The sequence below is a fragment of the Protopterus annectens genome, chromosome 1.part0, assembly GCF_019279795.1.
Source record: "Protopterus annectens isolate FY-2018-M chromosome 1.part0, PAN1.0, whole genome shotgun sequence".
In the NCBI taxonomy this organism is placed as follows: Eukaryota; Metazoa; Chordata; order Ceratodontiformes; family Protopteridae; genus Protopterus; species Protopterus annectens.
The window spans coordinates 172,220,907-172,245,356 of NC_056725.1; positions in this window are offsets into that span (position 1 = coordinate 172,220,907).

The following is a 24,450-nucleotide window of genomic DNA, read 5'->3' on the forward strand; positions in this document are numbered from 1 at the left end:
GGGTTTGTAAGGTGCTACTGTAACATTATTTCCTGCTAGAATGGCTGGTTCTCTTTTCACAGTCATGTCATGCAATTCCACAACAACTGCTGGTAAAGATCCACAGAACAAGATTTGTGTTATGGCATTCCTATTTTCCCTTTACATTCACTCATTGCAATGCATGATATATCTATTACAGCACCAATTTGTTGTATATCTACTGTGGCCTAGTGGTACTTCATGCAGTGTAGTGTGTCCAAGGTCCGGGGTTCGAGACTGACAGAGGTGTTTTATTTTGCTGCTCAGCAGAACAAGGGCCCTGCCATGCAGAGTGACTAAGGCACTTTTAAGCAGTTGTAAGCGGGTTTGCGCGGGTTTGCGTGACGCTTACCAATACTTAGCTAAGCTCACACATGCACACACTCACTCAAACCCACTAACTACTGCTTAAAAAGTGCTTACTCCTGCTAACCCCCGCGCTAATTTCTTTGAAAGAAACGAAAATGGGGAGATAGGAAAGTGGTGAAAAAGGGGGCACAAAGAGGGAAAAACAGTAGGGAAACAAGCTCGGGATGTGCAGGACAGGTGTAGGGAAGGTCCATAACTGCCCATTTCTTTACCAGAACAGCTGTGCATATGCAATAAATTTGGAGTGAAATTTGAAACCTTCCACCCCTGAGAGAGAAGTGAGAACAACAAAGTATGTTGTACTGCCAATTATAATTATCAGTTTACATGTCCAGCGGACATGTGCGCGAAATGGGCAGCTCTGTATGGCGTGTAATTTTTTTGTGGGAACAGATTCCCCTTTTTTTTTTTTTTTTTTTCAGGTGAGAGTGGAAAGTGAGGTAGAGGAAGTAGATATATTTGGGGAGGTAGGTTGGGGAGGTAAACAGACAAGACAAACAAGACGCATACAGGGGCGGAGTATGACACATGGGGTGGGTGAACACAATTGACGGGGACGGATGTTTGGAAATCGCAAGCCCATGAGCCCACAGATGGTAACAGTGGAACTGAGATCCCCACCCATGGGCAGTCACCACTGCACCTTCACAGCCCCGAGGGTGGCTGTGCTGGGGGCTGCGTAGGAGGGGCAGGCTCACCCATGAGTCATGCCACTCTCGCCTCGAGCTGGCATAGGGGATCAGTGACTGAACGCTGGATCTCCCTACGCACCACAGCCCAGACCCTTCGGAGGGTGATAGGTGGTCCTTCTCCACCCATGCTTGCATGGGGGGGATGAGCCCCATCCCCTGCAGCGCTTCCACCCGAAGGCGGCACAGGACCAACAGAGAAGGGAAGCCCGGGCTGGACACCAGACCTGCTGGTGCCAGGTGCAATCGCCAGCTGAGGAGGGACAGGTGGGTCCACTGGGACCGGCCTTCCCATACGTTCTGTGATTAGGTGTGTTTAATTACAACATAAACAACAGCATTCCAAATTAGTTGTAACAGCATGCAGTAATATTCCCATTAACCCAACACACCAGGGTTCCAACAGTTGAACAGCAAGCATAACACATGCATATACTGAACGACAGTGGATATTCCAACAGCATGCAGGGATGATTGGTGGCAACAGGCCACCAAGATTGTGGTGTTTGAACAGTGCACATGCATCAAAGTAAGTGACACAGACACACTCCAAGTATTATACCTTTATTAATTACATTACAAACTTTTCTACAGGCTCTCTCCTTTATTTGATATTACAGTGCATACAGAAGACATATTCAAGACATATTATACCTTTATTAATAGGTTACAACACTCTTTTTCAGGCTTGCTCACTTATTTTATATGACAGTACATGCAGAGATATTATTCCAGACTTATTTTACCTTTATTAATGGATTACTACACTCTTTTTCTGGCTCTGTGACTTATTTTATATAACAGTACATGCAGAGGAATTATTCAAGGCATTTTATGGCTGTATTATTGGGCTACAACATTATTTTTCAGGCTCTCTCACTTAGTTTATATAACAATAAATGCAGAATAATTACTAACCTGCCTGGTGGCGCAGCCTATCTGCATAGGCTTGCTGATTCACAGCTCGGACACCTGCAGCTGTGAAGTAAATGAAGGAATATTGAGACATACCTATCCATTATATAGACCAAATTAGCATGTCTTACATACTGCATTCCATGGCTACCTACTCAGTAGTGGGGCATCTTGCATGTCACGGGCCTCCTGTATCCATTGGTTCAGTAGGTCCTGCTTCCATCCCTTCAGGTCTGCATGGTGGTGATGGACCTGCTCACCAGTCCGTGGGATGCCTGTGGCACTGGTGAGATCATGAGCTAACCGGTTCCAAGCCTCTGCTTTGTACTCCGTCCCTTGGAACTAGCCCTGTAGGAGTCTTGACTCATGACGGTGGACAAGGAGCCAAACCATGTATTTTGACTCCTCGATGCCCCAGCGTTGCGCTCGAAAGATTGTACCCTCTACAGCACCAGCCATTCTGACTGCATATGGGAGCTACAATCAGTTATGGCGAGTATTCCTGCCTATGGAGCTTAAATATGCTGCATTTCCCGCACTTTTTTGTGATTGACCATTTTTGAAAATTCTCAGCTGACTGCAGACCTGCTTAGCAATGGTTAATCTACCATTTATAAGTATATGTATGTTAACAGTGGCTGTTTATCCTAAGCTGTCATGGCTTAGTGGTTCAGTGCTTTGATTATGGTGCACAGTGTCCTGGGTTTGAACCTTGTCATTGCTTTTTATTTTACTGCTGTCCAGACAGGCTAGGGGGTGTGGCTGTGTTTAGGCAACTTTGCTTTACGTTGCTCCACGTTGCCCTACTGTGCGCTGGTTGGCGCGGTGCGCACCTCTGTGCAAACCTATTATGCTAGGTAAAGAGCTACTTAGCTATGGGCAACTATATTGTGCTGGGTAAAGCATTGCTTAACTACGGGCGACTTTATTGCGCTGGGTAAAGCGCTGCTTAGCTACGGGCATTTATATGTCAAGATCCTTCTTATATTTCTATATATACATTTTGTTCACTGATACATAGGCCATTTCAATGCTTTTTAGTAAAAATTTATTCATATATGTCAGGAATTATTTCATATACTAATTTAAAACATAAAATAGAAAGGGGAGTGGTGGGACTCGAACCGTGAATGCCTCCTCTTCGTGCAAAGGCTCTACCACTACACTATTGCTAGTTGGCTTAATTTGCATAAACATTTCTTATTATGCTCGTCAATGTTGAGATTGCTAACTGCAGATAAGCAATGGGCTCACCCGCACAAACACGCGCAAATACGGGCAGCTATATCGGGAATTATAAAAAAAAAATTAAAAGTTTTACATTTTATAACTCTACTGGGGGTTTACAATGTGAGGGAGTGTAGTGTTGGGTATGTTGACATTTGAGCGGACTCGCTCATGTGTGTTGACATTTAACAATTCAGACACTTGAGGGGAGTGGACCTTTGGACTGCTCGGCAGTCAGACACGCCCCCTGCCTTCCTGCATGGTCCGTGTTAGACTTGGAGTGGAGTCAGCGTGCCCTCATGAATATGCATGGCACGCTGACGTCATACTGTTCAACTGCAGTTTCTGAGTAAGACTTATTTACTCTTACAGGGAGGATTCGTGAATCCTGGGGTGAGTCTGTTGGTGATGTTGACTTTTCCGCACAACAGAGCAATACTGCCTGGCACAGTACATGTAGGTGTGTAGTTGGTGTGCATGGGTGTTTGTTAGATACTGTCCACCTACTCCTACAGGTGAATGCATGTTTTCAGCAACATCATAGATCTGATATTCCTGCATTTGTCCATGCCACAGATCATGTTGGACACCAGCTGTGTGTGTTGCATGACTGTCAGAAGCACATAGATAGAAAGGTCATGGCAGTATTGGCTACAGAGCATGACAGTATATTATCTGTGACATGCTCCTTTGAAAGCATGTTACTGCAGTGCTACAGCAATGCCATAGTATTAACCAAGTGTTACATGCTCTGACTGTGCTTAGCGAATTACCATATGGGAGAGACAGTCCTCCCTATTGATGTCTGTGTTGCAACATGCATGCACATCTTCTGTGGGCCAGTCCACTGTGAGCCCAGCAGTCATGACCAGACAATCAACTTGAAGTCATGTTCCCTCCCACAGTGTGTCTCCACATGCTGGTGTCACCATGTTAAGCTCCTTGACAGAGCAACATGGGCTAAGTTTTCTGGTCATGGCAGGGGCAACCAGGACCAAGTTGTGAGCTGCCAGTGTGGATGCCCTAGACTCTGTTAGAGTATCACTTACAGTTGATCCAATGTGTGTCCTGTACTGGCATTCTGACTTCAAAGCTATGATGAACTCTGGGCAAACAACTGACAAATTAATCTGTATGTGGTTGTTGTGAGGTCTGATGCCATGAAATTCTGTTAATTTATTGATCTAGGTTACTACATTCCCTTATTAATAATTATTTCCTCTTTTTCATTGGCACACGTTAATAGTGATATTTATGGCAGTAATGAAAAATGTGATGACTTGCTTTTTATGTTTGCATGATTTGATAGTGGACAGATAGGGATGGAGTTTACAATTTTCCTTGCTGTCTGCCATTCACACGTGCACCACTATAACTCTGTATGTATGCTGGTGTTACTTTTGGCCTGATTTGATGGTTCCACTCATTATTGTTTTGTATATGTTCATACTATTATATGTTAAGATTATGTTATGTATGATGTGATCAATGTGTACATCTAGTATGTCATTTTTATTAGGTGTGATCTGTGCTGCTGTTGTGAGGCAACACAGGAACATCACTGTTTACTCTGTGTACATGTGGCTTGTCATGAATCAGAGGTATGTGTCATAAGCTATCATGCTGCCTGAGCTAGGACTTGGGGTCACATCTTCCATTGCCCACACCTACTTCTTCTGTGTCCTCCTGATCTTCCCCTGGCAGCTGTGACATGTCATCTAGAGACATGTGGGGCTCTTGGGGTAGATCACCCAGACATGCAGCAGGCAAACCACCATGTGTGGTTGTTAACATGTTGTGAAGGATGAAGCACACAGTAATCATCTGAGCTGCCTTTTCAGGTATGTACTGCGGTGTACCTTTAGATGTGTCCAGATATCAGAATATGGCTTTCAGCACACCAACCACATGCTCAGTGGTGTTTCTTGCTGCAGTGTGTGCTCTATTGTGTGTCTCCGCAATAAGTATGGATGGTGCTTTGTATGTTATCATTAGCCACAGCTCAAGTGGATGACTGCAGTCACCTGTTGGTGGGGGGAGATAACATAAATGTCATGCATACTGTTGGCAGGGGTGTATTCAGCTTACAACTTAGCTGTGTTCCTGTACTTGCCCAGTAGTAGTCCTTCAGGAATTTTTCTATGTTGAAAAGCCCTTAGACCACTTTTATGCCATATAGCAGCATGGTGGGCACTAGCAGAGTGTCCCCCCATGATATTCATTATGCTGCATCTGCTGAGCACACTATCTGACAGCTCAGTAATGGCCACCCCTTTCTATTTATGCACCTTTCTGCTTCAAGTTCTATGGGGGGTTTATTAGGGACATGGGTGCAGTTTATTGCACCAAGGACACAGGGGAAGTAAGCAATGCTGTAGAGCTGGTGTATGACAGTTAGTCATTCCATGTCTGTAGATGGGAAGTGGATATATTCATCAACCTTGTATCACATTGCTGCCAGGAATTGAGGATGTGATGGTCAGCTGTCTAGGACACTCCTATGGCATCTCCCATATTCTGCTGGAATGTTCCAGACACCAGTATACCTAGGTGCAGACAGTCTTTGTTTTTGACATGTATAGGGTCACCTCACAATGTACATATAGACATGTGTGTGATGCACATGACACACACAGCCTGCACTAATTGTCTATCTAAGAGGTACCTGTCAATTATTTCCTGCTCTGACAGCTGGTTTATTTGTAGTCTGGCTTTGTGTCCAACTGGCTGCCTTCTAGAATGCGTTGCCATATCTTCCTATATGGCTTGGAGTACCACAACCTGTTGAATTTCATTAACTTGTGGTTACAATAATATGGATTCCACGGGTCTATATCAGTTCACCGAAATGGCTGAAGTTCGAACACCATCTGTTCGAACTTCTAACCATGAAGTACAAAAACATCGAAGTCTTAGAACAGCCATTTTTTTCCCAGGGAAAAAAATCGCTGTTCAAAGAAACACACACATAACACAAGCACACCAAAAAAAAAACACCAATCCACACACAAACACTTAAAATCTTACATCTAACCATACACTAAACTGTACATACACTACTATCTATCCACTTACCTTAACCCAAACCCTAACCCTAAGGTCCGTCACTATCGCGCACTCACCTGACCCGTGCCCTAACCCTAACTCACCTATCCTGCCCTAACCCTAAAGTCTGTCACTATCACACACCCACCTCACCCGCACCCTAACCCTAACTCACCTAACCCGTGCCCTAACCTTAACATCCACAAAATCACACACTTACCTGAATCTAACCTGTAACTTCCCACAGCAGTCCTGATAATCACGAAGCCACCAAAACAGCGCACCAAATTCTTTCCCTAGGAAAGAATTCAGTGTTCCGTGGCTTCACGATAATCAGTGTTCGAACTTCACAGTTCGAACATCTGGTGTTCGATCATCAGCCGTTTCGACGGACTGATAAAGACCCGATTCCACAAACTTGCATTGGAGATAGCTTTCCTTCTGATGACTTGCAAAATGTCACTCACCAATGGTTTTGGAAACATAGTCGGTGGAGCGCTTTGTCACATTTAAGTTGCGTTGGGCATGCATGTTGTGCTTTGGCATCCAGTGGGCATGCACAGACTCTGTAATTATCCTACACTGAATCAATAATTACTCAGACTAATTCTGGTTTATCTTCTCTAATTGTATCCACAGCTGGAACACTGAATTCTTCTTTCAGTGTGCTGCACCATCTGCTCCTTTATTTTGGAATATGGCCCATTGTTTGTGCCCCTAAAGAAATTACTGTTACTGCATGTCAAGTTTTACCACCATTGATAAGCAGTGATCATGGGGTTATAAAGGTTGCTAGATAATTCTTCCAAACTGAAGTCTATACCAATGCACTGAAGATTCATAACAGATTATATAGAAGCAAAACAGTCACAACGTAAAAGTAATTGCAGTGATGCAGTCAGTGGAAAAACTGCAGAAGGAATGTGGAAAGTCTTGAAAGAAAAATTGTTTGAATACAAAAAAAAACAAAATCAAAAAAATGATTAACATCAGGATCTAGGTACACAACTTCAGGAGGATATATTTCCATAAGAGCAAGATACTTAAGCTGAGAGATAAAATATATAATAAATTGAAAAGAGGTTGAATTACGACTTTGAAAACTGAACTAAATAAGCTGGACAAAATTAAACACAGTGTGAGACAAGATCAAGAAAAAAAATTGAAGAAAATGTATATGAAGACATTGAGCATAATAGGAAACCATTTGATAGATGTGGTAGGAGTAAAGGCATATACATTGATGAACTGTGTGCAAAGTCTAAAATTTATTCTCAGACACACCAGATTATAAATATATTTACAAAATCTTATGCAAAGCAGTTTGGCTCCACAAAGTGGGTGACAAATTGTCCTACTGACATCCAGGTAACCTCAAATACTGAAATTAAATTAGATTATATTGAAAAAACAGCTATGCAAACTGGATCTTAACAAAGCACAGGGAGGAGAAGGAATTAATAATTATGACCTGAGAACACTTCAGCAAGAAGTTAGAGTACCATTATATATGTTATTTACCAGGCCATATAAATATGAGGAGATTCCTCAAGATTGGAGACATGCAATTGTTAAACCTGTCTTTATGGGAAAGGGGGTAGGGCAAACCCAGAGTAATATAGGTAGATCCATAAGTTTGCTTTCATGCTGTGGAAAATTAATGGAGAATGTTAAATTGGATAAATTACTGTCAGAACTGGAAAGACTGGGGGCAGGATTCACGAAGCCCCCGTGTAAGAGTTACAAGGCTTACACTGAGGCTGCAGTTAAACAGTGTGACATCAGCATGTCATGCATATGCATGAGGGCATGCTGAATCACACCTAAGGCTTACACGGTCCGTGGAAGACAGTAGGGGGCGTGTCCGTAGGCTGAGCCCTGCAAGCGGACATGCCCCCAGAAGAGTAAAAGTGCCTATAGTAAACCCCCACAACAGAGTCCATGGAAATGTGAATAAACACAACACAACACATGCCCCCACAGACTACGAACATAAAATATATAAATGAATATGTTATATTTTTTTTAAATTGTAAAGATGTTTGCCCGTGAGTGCACTCATTTGTGCGGGTGTGCCCGTAGCTTAGCCACAGTTAGCAGTAAGTGGAAAAGCATATAAGAACTAACTATGTAAAGTAAGCCAAAAAGCAATAGCGTAGCAGTAGAGATGTTGGCTGAAGAACAGGCAGTCATGGTTCGAGCCCCCACAACATCAATTTTTATTTTTAATGAAATAAGCACGAAACAAGTCCCTGACATATATGTACACATATAAAATTATATTTTATGTAAAATGTAATGAAATAGGCCATTTATTTTGAAGAAATGTGAGATAACAAAATAATAAAGAATGCCAGATGTGCCTATAGCTGAGCTACAGTTTAACAAGTTGAGTGCATCTGCCCGTAGGTGAGCAGTGGTTTGACAGGTGTAAAATGAATGCCCGAAGGTGAGCAGTGGTTTAACAGGTGCAAAATGAGTGCCCGTAGGTGAGTAGTGGTTCAACAGGTGCTAAATGAGTGCCCGCAGGTGAGCCGTGGTTTAACACGCTGAAACTGTGTGCCCCTAGCTGAGCTGAGCGTAATATGTGTGCTGACAGCCAAATGAAGCATAAACCAGCGTAACCCATTTGCGCGGAGCTGCACACCGCGCCAACAAGCTAACCAACGGGCAACGTTGAGCAAGCTGTAACAAAACTGCCTTTACACAGACAAACATCCTAGCCTGTCTAGACATTCATAAAATATAAAAAGCAGTGGCCAGGTTCGAACCCAGGATATCATGCACCATAGTCAAGATACTGAACCACTAAGCCATGACAGCTGTACTTAGAAATGCAGTAATAGCAAATATATAGGAATGAATAGAAAGAGGAGCATGACAAAGCAGGTTTTGTGAAGCTGATACAATTCCAAAATGGTCAATCACAGATAAGTGCGGGAAAAACGGCATATATAAGCCCCATAGGCGGGAATACACAGCATAACCGATTGTAGAACTAACTTGCAGCCAGAATGTCAGGAGTAGGTGAGGGTAGTTGCTTCCGAGCACAGAAGTGGGGTGTTGAGGAGTCCAGATATATGGTTTGGCTCCTTGTCCACAATCATGAGGCCCAACTCATGCAGGGCCAGGTCCTGTGGGGAGCATATAGGGTTGAGGCGTAGGACCGGTTGGCTCATGATCTCACCAGTGCCACAGGGATTCCAAGGACTGGTGAGCAGGTCCATCACCACCATGCGGACCTGAAGAGACACAAGCAGGACAAACTGAACCTCTGGATCCAGGAGGCCTGGCAAATGCCCAACGCCCCACTACTGAGTAAGTTACATCTAATTATGTATGTAAGAAATTAACCTAGCTGATATTATGGAGATGTGTTTTCCAATATTACTTTATTTATATTACAGCTGCAGGTGTCTGTTCTGTGAACCGCAGCGCCTATGGTGATAGGCTGGTGCAGTTGCGCCATCAGGCAGGTCAGTAATCCTCTCCCTGTAACTGTAAATAAATATAAAAGTATGACATTTAGCAAAAGAGTGCAGTGTACTCACTAAGTAATAAAATGTGCAAGTAACAATGTAAGAGTGTTTGCAAGTATTGCTTGATTACAAAAGTGTGTTGCAGTCTGTAATCCAAACAGAAAAATGAAAATGTCTGAAATAAAGTCTGAAATAAAGATGCCCCACCTGTAATATGATAGTACACAACCTGCAGCAGGCTGAAAAGCACAGCTGCAGAAGATGAGCAAAACACGTGTGGAATATATCCCTGTTGAAATACTGAAACATGACAGAAGTGAGACTGTTGGAAAGGATTGTAATAACTACAGGTAAAACATGTCAATAAAGCCTAGAAGTAAGTACCATCCTGAATTGTAAAAATAAAACAAGTGAGAGAGTGTGAGAAAGAGTTATGAATCCACCAATAAAGTAGTAGTAACTCCTGAATAAAGTATACTGCAGTCAGTACAGAATGAAATGAATGTGACAAGCAGAACCAAACTGCGAAATGTGTTCAAAATGTTCCTGCAGCTGGAATGTGTATCCCAAAATCTGGATACGTTGCTGTCAGTCTGCAATATGCAGATAGTATGATTGTCTAAAATACCAAACATCTACAGTTGTCTATAGCTATATAAAGCAAATGTAGCAGGATGATGTAGCTGAACAGAGCCAGATATGAACGTGTATGAATAAAAATGGAAATGTATATTGATGTAGCAGTAACATTCCTATCACCAACTTGAAGTAGTTATCACATAGGAAACTGTAGGTAGAACTGTAGTGTGTATATATCTGCAGCTATTAGAAATGTACAGCATATGTATTGGTATTTGAAGTTGTTAATTAAATTTTCTTCACCCTACCCTATAACCACATATAATCCATTCCACATGAAATTGGTATGTGCAATCACAATTAACACCCCTGGATATTTGTCCTGTTGGGTCATACATATTTGCATGTACGTTGATGCATCTGCCCTGTTCATACATCCAAACCTGATGGCCTGTTGCCATCAATCAACCCTGCATGTTGTTGGACTGTGTATTGCTGTTAAAATTATGCATGTGTTATGCTCGTTGTTCAATGGTGTGTATATCTGGGTGTTTGGTTAATGGGAATACTAATGCATGCTGTTACAACTAATTGCAAATGGTATTGTATGTTACTAACCCAAACTGTCATGACATAATGCAAACATAGGATGACAGGGAAGGCAGGTTCCAGCGGACCCACCTCTCCCACCTCAGCTGGCGAGTGCACCTGGCAGTAGTGCCCAGTCCGGACCCTCCTCCGGTGGCCCTGTGCCACCTGCAGGTGGAAGCGCTGCAGGGGATGGGGCTCGTCCCCCCTCTGCAAGTGTGGCCAGAGGAGAACCACCACTCACCCTCCGTAGCATCTGGACTGTGGTGCGTAGGGAGATCCAGGAATCTGTTCTTGGGCCCTTACGCCAGCTTGAGGCACAGGTGGCACAACTAACGGGCATGCCTGTTGCCTGGCCTACACAGCCCCCAGCACAGCCCCGTCCTGGGCAGTGAAGGCACATTGGCAACTGCCCATGGGTGGGGATATCAGTTCCACTGTTGCCATCTGTGGACTCATGGGCTCTGGATATCCAAACATCCGTCCCCGTCAATTGTGTAACCCCCCCACACGTGTCATACACCACCCCTGTATGCGTCTTGTTTGTCTTGTCTGTTGACCTACCCAACCTACCTCCCCAGCTATACCGACTTCCTTTACCTGACATACCACTCTCACCTGAAAAAAAAAAAAAAGGGCACTCTGTACCCACAAAAAAATTATGCCCCATACATAGCTGCCCATTTTGCACACATGTCTGCCGGACATGGAAACTGTCAATTACAATTGGCTGTACAACAAGTATTATTGTTGTCCTTACACCTCTCTCAGGGGTGGAAGGTTTCAAATGTCACACCAAATTACATACATATGCACAGCTGTTGCTGATGAAGAAATGGGCAGCTATGGGCCTTACCTACATCCCTCCTGCAAAACCCAAGCTTGTTTCCCTACTGGCTGAACACCAGTGCGCATGCGGGAGCTCCACTTAAACCAGCACTAACCCGGTTACAACTGCTTAAAAGTGCCTTAGTCACTCTGAATGACAGGTCCTGTAGTCTGTTCAAAAGCAAAATAAAATCCCACTCTCAGTCCCGAACCCAGGAGCTTGGAAATAGTAGCCTGCATGACTTACCACTAAGCCATGACTGTTATATAAGAACATTGTGCTACAATAAATATATCATGTAATAGTAGGAATGAATGTAAATGGAATATAGGATGTGTAGTACACAAAGCATGTTATGTATATTTACTGTCAAATCTAGTGGATTCCTATAATAGTAGTGTGTGAACAGAAACATCCATGCTAGTTGGTAGCTAGTAGGTAATAATGTCACTGTAGCACCTTGCAAGCCACACACCATAAGTCCCACAGGAAAGCACACACACCCATATTAACAGTAGTAGTAGTTGTAGGTGTCAGTTTACATACACACTTAGTACAGGAAACAGGAGAGATGAATGGAGAAATGTTAATCTACAACACAGCCTGAATTATGAGAGAGATACTAACCTTTACAGTCACAGATCAGTGTCCACAGCATTCCAGCATGGTCCCCTCCCTTACAATCTGAAAGGGCAACGCCTATCTCACATACCCTTTTATAGCACTGTCCTGAAATCACAGTGAGAACTGCAATCAGTACACAACTGGCTGCATGCAATCAGCAAATGCTGGCTAACAATTGGTGCAGAGGCCATCACATGGACATATGCAGATACCTACAAAAGCATCCTGTACTCCCAGTCCACGCATGCAATACTTTCATTGCACCGTCTGGAGGCAGAGAGAGAGAGAGAGAAAAAGAAAGAAAAAAAGAAAATAAAAACACAAACAAAAACTACACTTAAGAAAAACTAAGTTGAAGCTGTCATCAGTGACAGTATCAAGCTGGGCTAGCAGCAGCAGGAACCTATACAAATGGTAACGCAATCAGCTGTGACAAACACAGGTAATGTAAAGTAACAATTTAATAGTCTACATACTGTGAACCCTCCATATGTGTTATTGGTCTGTATCTATATGTATGTCTATGTGATAAGTTGTGTGTACTTTGTTTTACCCAAAGGAGATGACTATACATTTCATGCCATTCAGTGTTAGGCCATGATTCTGGCACCAGTTGTCTGTTTCAGTGAGGCCTGTCTGTAGGATGTGTGTGTCAGCTGGTGTATCGACTATGGCGCCTAGTTTGCAGTCATCTGGGAACTTTGTCATCCACAACCCGCCCATGTTTGCTTTCACATCTGAGAAGTAAATGCCAAACAAGAGGGGTCCTAGGACAGAGCCCTGTGGGATACCACTTGTGACTGGCTTTGAGTCTGACATGGCTCCCACAAGTTTGACATTATGGATTCTGTTGTTTAACCTGTTTGCAACCCATCAAGTGACATATGTATTAACATTTAGGCTGATGAGCTTGTCTATGATGCCTGAGTGGGGTATTGTGTTGAAAGCCTTAGGCAAGTCCAGGTAGGCTGTATGAACTGCTTTGCCCTCATCAATGGCTGTAGTGACTGTTTTGAAAAAGTCAGCCAGGTTCAAAAGGCAGGTATGAATACTTTACTGTCAATATTTTTTTCATAACTTATTGCAATATGAAATTTGAAGTGCACACTGTCAAGTGGTAGTAATTGTGGTGACTTACAATAACATTAGTCTGAATGGTATTAAATCAGGAAGGTGAATCCAAAAGATCAAGAGTTTCAATCCATGATCAAAAATGGGGGGGTTGGGGGCCAATGGTGTGAAAAACAGGCAAGTCAGTATTAAGCAGTACAGAACTGAAAGTATCTGAACTAAACAATATATTGTCTGATTGTGTGGGTAATGCAGGGTTTACCATAACCAGTGTGGTTTGAAGATAAAGGTGAAGCCTGGCCAAACTAAACCAGCTGCAGATGAGTTTTGCATTGCTCATACGCAGATATGGAATTTCACTAGTATATATAGCATTCATTAGAATTAAAGTATCAATTTTCTTAAACTGTTTTAACTTTTTAAAGAAACATTACTGCATATTGGGATTTTTTTCTGTTTTTATTCTTATTCTAATGGTTCATTTGGAGCCCTTATTGACTAGTTAGATGAATAAAGGCAAGACAGAAAGTGGAGTGACTGAAAGACAACCTTGGAAACATTTTGTATGCTTATTCATTGGATTGTAGCTTGCTGAATTAGATTTAAACTGTATGCAATGTCACACATTGTGCACACCCATGTACATAACATGAACATAGACAATGCATCTAGAAAAGAAAGAAGTAAATTTTAAGTAAATCAGGAATGTGCACACACACACACACACACACACACATACATATATATATATATATATATATATATATATATATATATATATATATATAGTATATGCGTGTGAGTGTGTGTGTGTGTGTGTGTGTGTGTGTGTGTGTGTACATACACACCATGAATAAAACTAAAAGCATTGGAGACTCTTTGAAGAACACTTTTGAGGATAAGTCAATGAGCGGGCTTAACCCACTTCATTCCATTTGTATCTGATGTCAGTTTTCTTGGCAGTCTTTTTATAGTTGCACACTTCTCTTTTTTATATACACACTGTAGTTTTGATTATGTTTTAGATTTATCTGTTTTTTGGTATTTATAATTTGTGATTTTAAGCCTTCATTTATTCATTTGGTGTTTAATGCATTTGTGTTTCCATTATGGGTTTCAATGAACAAAAACAGTTTTCCATTATTTGCTTTTCATATTTCTAATCAAGCATCAGTGCTAGGATTTGCAGTCTTTTTTTTTCTTTTTTGTAGCATATTTTCATTACATAGTAATTAGAAATGGCACTTGTACTGGTGTTTATATTTCATAACATACTGGGAGATTCTGAGCTCCATGGGTAGAACTGGAGCAGAAATTGATTTAGGTTCAGCCAGCTGGTAAAGGAGTGTAACAGAAAAGACAACATTCTGGATGTGCTACTAACCAATGCATAAGGTTTCAGAAATAGTCTCATTAAGGTAGAGCTAGCTAACAGTAATCATGCTATTATCTTATTTACCTAGGGAGAATAATAAGAAAAAAGAAAACAAAGACAGTTGTATTGGATCTTAGAAGAGTGGCTTATACTCTGCTGGGGGGGGGGGGTGATAGTCAAGGATCAGTTAGGAGAACAAGAGCGATTTGAAAGAATAAACAGGTTATGAGAATAGGCCAGACATATGATGCTCTGTACCATGGACAAGAGTATGAAGAAAAGACAAAAAGCCAAAAAAGAGGTGGCCAATGAGCCTAGTTAGGGGTGAGAAGCTAGCAATTATGGCAAAAGGTAGCACCTGAAAGAAGTGTTAGGCATGGGGTGTGGAATTAGAGGAGGTGCTACAAAGAAGACTAACAAAAAGACAACAGAAATGTTCAGAACATTAAAGGATAAAGCTGAAATGGATCTAGTAGAAGAGATGAAGAAGAAGGGAATTTAGGTATTTTATGGATATGTGTCAAAAAGGAGAGGTAAAATTATCCAGGCTGAGCAAATATGGAAGAGGCATCACTAAGAAAAACAGAAATATGGAATTACTACTTTCTTCAAAAATAAAGCAAGAGGATGGTGCTATGCTGGGCGGGAGGCAAGGCAGAAGGGGAAGAACAGTCGGCAAACCCTGGGATAAAAGGGGTTCAGAAAGAACTGGCTGCCCTCAGGAAGGTGAAGCTGAAGAAAAAGATGCATTCTCCTCTAGTTACATCAGTGATTTTACCAGTGTTTTGGTAGACCCCTTAACAAAGACCTTCATTAGATTATTGGCAAGTGCTGACTTACCTGAGGACTGGAATATAACAACTGTGGAACTTTTATTCAAGGTCTGGGAGACAGAAAAACAGAGAACTTGACAGGTTATCTTAAATACAGTGGCAGGGAAAATCATTGAGAGAATCCTGAGGGAAAAGCTGGTAGCATTTCTAGGGAACAATAATCTCCTAGATAGCCACCAACATGAGTTCAGGGACAAAACACTCTATCAGTCATACCTGATCCAGTTTTGTGATTGGGTTATATGTGAACTTGACAGTGGAGGAACAATAGTCTATCTGGACTTCAGTAAGGTGTGATGGTGGTTACAAGACCATTTCATGGGGATTTGAAGAGGTCATTCTAAACAAGAGAAGGAGGGACACAGGCAGTAGATTGTAGGAACTTACTACTTCCTGGGTCTCTGAAAGCGCTTTCCCATACAGAGCATCATGAACCCATGGAGTGGACTTCTAGAATGGGTGATGGAGAGGCAAAAGAATTTACACAAGTATTCAAGAGGGAATGAGACTGATGGAAAATAGAAGATGGGGAAGGTATGGGTGGAGAGGAAGTGAAATCTTAATACACTTAAAGGGGAAGATGTGATAGGCTTATTGTATTCATCTGCTGAGAAGTAAGTATAATGTAATGTAATATAAAATCTTTATGTATATATTTATTTGTTTGTGCATATGTTTAAAAATGTCTGTTAAGTCAATAGGCTGACTGATTGAGGAATTTTTTTTCAGATATGAACCAGTCATATTTGATTCATAAAGATATAAAAATGAGACCATAACATGTACAGAATATCATCAGTGTAAGGAAGACAGAGATCACAGAGTGTATACAAATTATCTGTTAACTGTACAAGCTGATGAACACTCACATCTCAGATCAGTATAGAGACTATGGGATGTGAGACAGTAAAAGTATAACATTGTATTACAAAGAACAGTGACAGGACAAATTCAGGAGAACACTTACTTGAAGTGACAGTTAATCAGGCACTGTACTATGATATGCTGAATATGTACCGATATGCATTGTGAGGATCTGACATCTGGCTGTAAACATTTTGAATAGCACAACCCCAAATAACAAAATTATGCTATAATAACAGGCAAATAAGAATTAAACACTGAAAGTTATTCCTGAATAAGTCAAAATGGGGTTGCTTTAGGTTTGGAGGGATTAGACCACAGTTTACAGGTTGCTGTCTGTTCATGGTAGTGAATGAGGGATGATATGAAGTGCTTCAGTCTATCATGAGCTCTTTTGCAAATTATACTCTTGCCTCTCCTTCAGTCGACTATAGGAAGTCCAATTCACATGTAATAGTTCTCTCCTAGTATGCAGTAATCCTAGAGGTACAGCCTGAATCATAATGTGCATAATAAAAGATTACAAAGCTCTTTAAATGAAAGCCAGTTAGCTCTAGCTAGGTACTGTTTGAAAGTGATATCATTTCAGATACACCTAGCATCAAGCTGCAAACATTATTAATTAAGGTTTAAATGTTGGAGGAAGAAACACCATCAAGTAGGGGTAGGTTTTATTCAATTAGATGAAACAGACTTTTTCTTGGAGCTGCTTTCTGCGTTTCTGTACTTAAAAACATAACCAGTTACCAGCATAAAGTTATCTGCTTGTTGACTTTGCTTTTGATAAAGGCAACATGCAAGCTGACAGGCAGAGAATATTTAGGAATAAGAGAAACATTTGCACATGTCCAGTCTGTCCACTGATTCACTTTTAAAGGACTGCAGAATCGATTTTCCTGGCACTTTAAGATTCCAAAGAAAACATTGAGGGGGGGATTCAGTAATCCTCCATGTAAGATGAACAAAGTCCTACTCGGAGACTGCCATCGAAGAGTATGACATCAGCACGTCATGCATATGCATGAGGGTGCACTGACTCAACTCCCAGGCTAACACGGAGCATGTAGGAGTGCAGGGGGCATGTCAGACTGCCGAGCAGTCCAAATATCCATGCCCCTGCAAGTGCCTAAATCTGCAAATGTCAGCAGGTATGAGCGAGTCCGCTGAAATGTGTATACCCCAATACTACACTCCCCCACATTCAAAACCCCTGTACAAATGAAATACAATGTAAAACAATTTTTTTTATTATTCACGATATAGCTGTCCGTATTTGCGTGTTTGTGCGCGGGTGTGCCCATTGCTTAGCTACAGTTAGCAGTTTAGACATCGAAGAGGATAATAAACCACTTATATGCAAATTAAGCCAAATAGCAATAGTGTAGTGGTAGAGTCTTCGCACAAAGAGGAGGCATTCCCGGTTCGTGTCCCACCACTCCCCTTTCCATTTTCTGTAGGAAATCCGTGCATAAAAATAATTCCTGACATTTACCTTTTAAATTCTATTAAAATGCATCAAAATGGCCTATGTAGTAGTGAACAATATTTTAAATATATATATAGGAAGGTGAAACGGTCATGCATACTAATGAATGCATAAGTAACCTATCTTAAGCAATGTGAAGCACTGCTAAGCAAGGTTTACCAGTATTAAGCACATTTAAGACTAATTGCCCATGGCTAAGCATAAGTTTAACTAGTAAAATAGCTTTGCACGGAGCTGCGCATCACGTCAACTAGCGCAAACCAAACAGGTTTGTGTGAAGCTGTGCACCGCGCTAACTAGCGCAATGTCGATAAACGTAGAACAACGTTGGGCAAAGTTGAGCAAAGTTAGTTAAACACAGCCACACCCCCTACCGTTCAGGCCAGTAGTAAAATAAAAAAGCAATGACAGGTCTCGAACCCAGGATAGTGTGCACCATAATCACAGTACTGATCCACTAAGCCATGACAGCATTTGATGTTCATGGACTGTCAACACACATATACATATTAATCAAAGTTTACCCATTGCTAAACAGGTGTGCACTCAGCTGAGAATTTTCAAAAATGGCCAATCACAAATAAGTGCAGAAAATGAAGCATATTTAAGCTCCGTAGGTGGGAATACTTGCCATAACTGGTTGTAGCTCCCATCTGCAGGCAGCAATGACTGGTGTCAGAGAGGGTTCTCGCTTCCGAGTGCAACGGTGGGGCATTGAGGAGTCAAAAGTGATGGTTTGGCTCCTCATCCATCATCATGATGCTAGACTCCTGCAGGGCCAGTTCCGGGGCACGGAATACAAAGCGGAAGCCTGGAACCATCTCGCACATGAACTCACCAGTGCCACAGGCATCCCTCGGACTGGTGAGCAGGTTAGACATCACCATGCAGACCTGAAGAGACACAAGCAGGACCAACTAAATCAATGGATACAGGAGGCCTGTGGGATGCAAAATGCCCCACTACTGTGTAGGTAGCCATGGACTGAAGTATGTAAAAATTGCTAGTGTAGTCGATAGTATGGATAGGTATATGTCTCAGTATCACTTTATTTGCTTCACAGCTGCAGATATCCGTGCTGCGAATCAGCAAGCCTATGCAGATAGGCGTAGCCCAATAATAAAGGTATAATTAGGCTTGAATAACCTCTCTGCATGTACTGTTATGTAAAATAAGTGAGAGAGCCTGAAAAAGAGTGTTGTAACCCATTAATAAAGGTATAAGTCCTGAATTATTTCTCTGCATGTATTGTTATATAGAATAAGTGAGAGAGCCTGAAAAAGAGTGTTGTAAACCATAAATCAAGGTATAATACATCTTGAATAAGATGTCTGCATGCACTGTAATAACAAATAAATAAGAGAGCCACTAGAAAAGTGTGTAATGTAATTAATAAAGGTATAACTCCTGTAGTGTGTCCGTGTCACTTTCTTCAAAATATTGATGTACTCTTGCAGTAGAGAAATAGTAGTGTTGTATTAAGCGCTGTCAACCCACACTTGGGTAGGCCCATAGAAAGAGGACGAAGGGAGTGCCAGTATCTCTTAAGCATATATACAGTCTTCAACTGTAGTTTCAAGGCTGGCATGTATTGGTAAATCTGGCACATGAGTAGCTTGTTATTGTGTTCACCAGAAATGGCAGTGTGCTGCTAGAAATGTAGGGGGCTGTTAAAATATAACTGATAATGTCACCTGAACACATCCAGATATGTAGACATATGAATATAAATAAAATATATAAATACGTAGCAGTAACATCTGCATCCTGCACAGTTTATATATTAGATACAGGTCAGGTACATAAGGAACTAGCAAAACACATCCTACAATGTAATGGACATTGCCTAGTGTAATAATACATGTAGGGGGTATGTACCTGCAGTCAATAGAAATGTAGTGTAAACTATAAGTTCATATAAGTTGTTAATGGAGGTATCTTTTTACACCCTACTGTATGTGCATAAACAATGCAATTCCACACCTCAATGGGTATGTGTAATCTCAAAACATTTGTTGGGACATATGTCCTATTGGTTTATAGATATCTGCATTTACTTTGAAGCATGTGCCCTGTTCAAACACCACAATCTTGGTGGCCTGTTGCTACCAATCATTCCTGCATGCTGTTGGAATGTCCACTGTTGTTCTATATATGCATGTGTTATGCTTCCTGTTCAACTGTTGGAACTCTGGTGTGTTGGGTTAATAGGAATATTACTGCATGCTGTTACAACTAATTTGGAATGCTGTTGGCTATATTGTCATTAAATTCACCTAAACACAGAACGTATGGGAAGACCAGTCCCAGCGGACCCACCTGTCCCACCTCAGCTGGCAATGGCACCTGGCACCAGCAGGTTCGGTGCCCAGCCTGGGACCTCCTTCTCCGTTGGCCCTGTGCCACCTTCAGGTGGAAGCACTGCAGGGTATGGGGCTCGACCCCCTGCAAGTGTGGCCGGAGGAGGGCCACCAATCACCTTCCAAACAGTCCAAGCTGTGGTGCGTAGGGAGATCGAGCGTTCAGTCGCTGATCCCCTATGCCAGCTCAAGGCAAGAGTGGCACGACTCACGGGTGAGCCTGCCCCTCCTATGCAGCCCCCAGTACAGCCACCCTCCGGGCTGTGAAGGTGCAGTCGTGACTGCCCATGGGTGGGGATCTCAGTTCCACTGTTGCCATCTATGGGCTCATGGGCTTGCGATTTCCAAACATCCTTCCCCGTCAATGGTGTTCACCCACCCCATGTGTCATATTCCACCCCTGTATGCATCTTGTTTGTCTTGTCTGTTTACCTCCCCAACCTACCTCTCAAAACATACCTACTTCCTTTACCTCACATTCCACTTTCACCTGAAAAAAAAAAAAAAAAAAAAAAAACGGGCAATCTGCTCCCACAAAAAAATTACGCCCTATACATAGCTGCCTATTTTGCACAAATGTCCGCTGGACACAGAAACTGAAATTTAATTGGCAGTACAACATACTTCATTGTCCTCACTCCTCTCTCAGGGGTGGAAGGTTTCAAATTTCCCTCCAAATTACTAGTATATGCACAGCTGTTGCTGTTAAAGAAATGGGCAACTATGGACCTTCCCTACACCCGTCCTGCACATCCTGAGCTGTTTTCCCTACTGTCTTTCCCTCTTTGTGCCCCTTTTTCACCACTTTCCTGTCTCCCCATTTTCTTTTCTTTCAATTAAATGAGAGCGAAGGTTAGCGGGAGTAAGCACTTTTAAGCAGTAGTAAGTGGGTTTGTGCAAGTGTGTGCATGTGTGTGCTTAGCTAAGTATTGCTAAGCATCATGCAAACCCCTGCAAACCCACTTACAACTGCTTAAAAGTGCCTTAGTCACCCTGCATATGAGGAGCCTTGTTCTGCTCAGCAGCAAAATAAAACACCACTGTCAGTCTCGAGCCTCGGACACACTAGACTGCATGAAGTACCACTAGGCCACAATAGATATACACCAGGTTGTTGCTGAAATATATATATCATGCATCAGAATGTGTGAATGTAAAGGAAAAATAGGAATGCCATAACACAAAACCTGTTCTGTGGAACTTTACCAGCAGTTGTCATGGAATTGCATTACATGACTGTGATAACAGAACCAGACATTCTAGCAGTAAATAATGTTACAGCAGCACTTTACAACCCCCACACAGTATCATAGCAGGACAATCCCCACCCAAATGTGCAAAATACCAGTGTGTTCAAGGTACAGCAAGGATGTAGGTAGGCATACTCAGTACCGGAACTGTCCAGTTTTCATGAGCATCCTGTGATAATGTCAACAAAATAAAAAGCACAAACTGTGCAGAAGTGAGTACATTAATATCCACAGTATAGCAGTTCCCAAAAAGTTGAAAAGAAACTCCATACTCCCATGTATCTTGTGTTAGCATTTCTAGGGGTCAGTACAATTCTACACTGTCAAATGTGTACTGGAAGTGGCAACATTCAGGTCTGAGCACAACATACAAATAACTGGCTACACCCTTAGCAACAGTTAGAAGAAGTATTACCAACCTTCTGACTTACACAATGGTGTCCACAGCAAACAAGCATGGTCCCCACTTTGGAAATCTGAAAGGGCTACGCCTACCTGACTTAGCAATTTATAGCAATGGGTTGCTATGACAGTGAGTACTGCAAGTACCACACAGCAGGCTGCATGCAATTGCCAAATGGTGGCCACCAACTGGTACAGAGGCCATCACATGCACATGTGCAGATGCCTATAAAAGCAGTCTGTACTTGCTGTCCACACATGCAATCATTTCATTGCAGGTACGGAGGGAGAGAGAGAGAGAGACACGCACACGCAGAGGCAGACAACAGCTGCAGCAGAAATAAAGAAAAATGATCCAAAGAAAATATATTGAAAGAAAAAGTAATATAATGTAAAAAAGATAACAAAAAGAATATATTGAAAACAAAATAATATACTGAAAAACAAAAATTATATTGAAAAAATATTGAAAAAATATATTGAAAAAAAATATTGAAAAAAAATATTGAAAAAATATATTGAAAAAAATGTATATTGAAATAAAAATATATATTGAAAAAATATATTTTGAAATAAAAAATTTATTGAAAAAAATATCTTGAAAAGTAAATGATATATTGAAAAGAAAACGTATATTGAGAAACAAATATACCTTGAAAACTTAAATCAGGATGTACGACAACAAATACGAACACATACAAAGGAAAGGTATGTAACAGCTATGTATTTACTGGAATGCAATAAATGTTTATGAAGAGTACTCTACATAGTTTGAATCATCCATATGTGGCAGCAGTATGTATCAATGCACAGATGCCCTGCATAACTACTGGCATGGAGAAATGAGTGTGTAGCTGTGTGCAGTGGGATGTGACTGTGACATATGTAGTTCAGCATTAAATGTCAAACATCTGATCCATGTTATCTGTGTTCTGTACAGTAGCGTGTACAATGTCTGTTTGGGGTAGTAGCTCATATGGTTATGTAAACATGGATGTGACAGAGTAACAAATGCATGATAGTCATATTAACGTGTAGCTTAGCATTGGCAACAGCTGTACCAGGCTAGTATGCTAATTCAGCATTAGCAGCTATATATACACCCTTTAATATTACTGTCTGCTTACATGTGACACCTGCTCATGTTGCAGCAAGGCCCAACAAGTTAGCCGTGAGGTACATGGACTTACAACAGTGTGGTCCTTGTGTGTGTGTATGGCACACACATACGGAGAGGTCTGTCCGTGTCAGATATATTAGCATCTGTACATGTGCGTTGAGCAAGGGACATACTGCAACTGTTTGTGAAAGGTGGATATATATATATATATATATATATATATATATATATATATATATATGTTGTTGAAGGTTGTTATGTGCACATTTCTATGTAGGTTGTAGTGTGTAGCAGACCAGACAGCATACAGTGCTGGTATATGATATGTGGTGGTTAAACACTGTGGGTATGATTCGTCAGGTTTGTAGTGTTGGAGCCAGTGAGGTCTGCTAAAGCTACATGGGCTTAGAACACCTTCAATGCATTCCGCACAACACTGTGCAATATTATGACATAACTATATACCTCAACCCCTTTCCATACTTGATATTCCCACCATGAAAGGTGGACTGTATATGTGCCTATATGTATATCTATATGTACACTAATGGATGTTTATATGTATGTGTGTATATAAATATACATATATATATATATATATATATATATATATATATATATATATATATATATAGAGAGAGAGAGAGAGAGAGAGAGACAGGGTCATAATTACTGAAACAGATGCCTAGTGACAAAGCCATGGACTCAAGCTCAATGTTGACATTGCATTGGCATCCCTCCTTGCAAAGACTCAGTACCCATGAACTACCACATAGGTGGTAGTCTACTTAACACTGAAGGTGTGATAAGAGACCATGGGACACAGGTGGACAGTAGTCTCCCCTTCAATAGTCACAGTGCCACACTAGTCATGTAATCCATCTACGTGGCACACATCATCACAAAAGGTGTGTCATCCAGGGAAATATAGGTCAGTGTTCCCCTCTACTCCACACACATAAAACCCAGTATTGAGTACAATGCCCCATGTGGTATGTACCTCACAAGACATCTACAGCAACTGGAAAAGACACAGACATACCTCACAAAGAGTAATACCGACTTCAAACAGATGCCCTATGCAGACCGTCCCACAAACCCTCAACTAGACTGTGTCGCATACCGCCTACCCAGAGGTGACCTCTGCCTAACATACTAAGCTATGTCAAACCCAGATCTGTTGGACATGCTCCATGTAAACAGATCATAATCTCTACGAGCTACACGCTCTAGGGACCCAAACCCTTTGACCACAATAAACAGCACATGCTGGAGGGATAGAGTCCTATCTCAGAGACATCCCATACACTGGAACAAACCAACT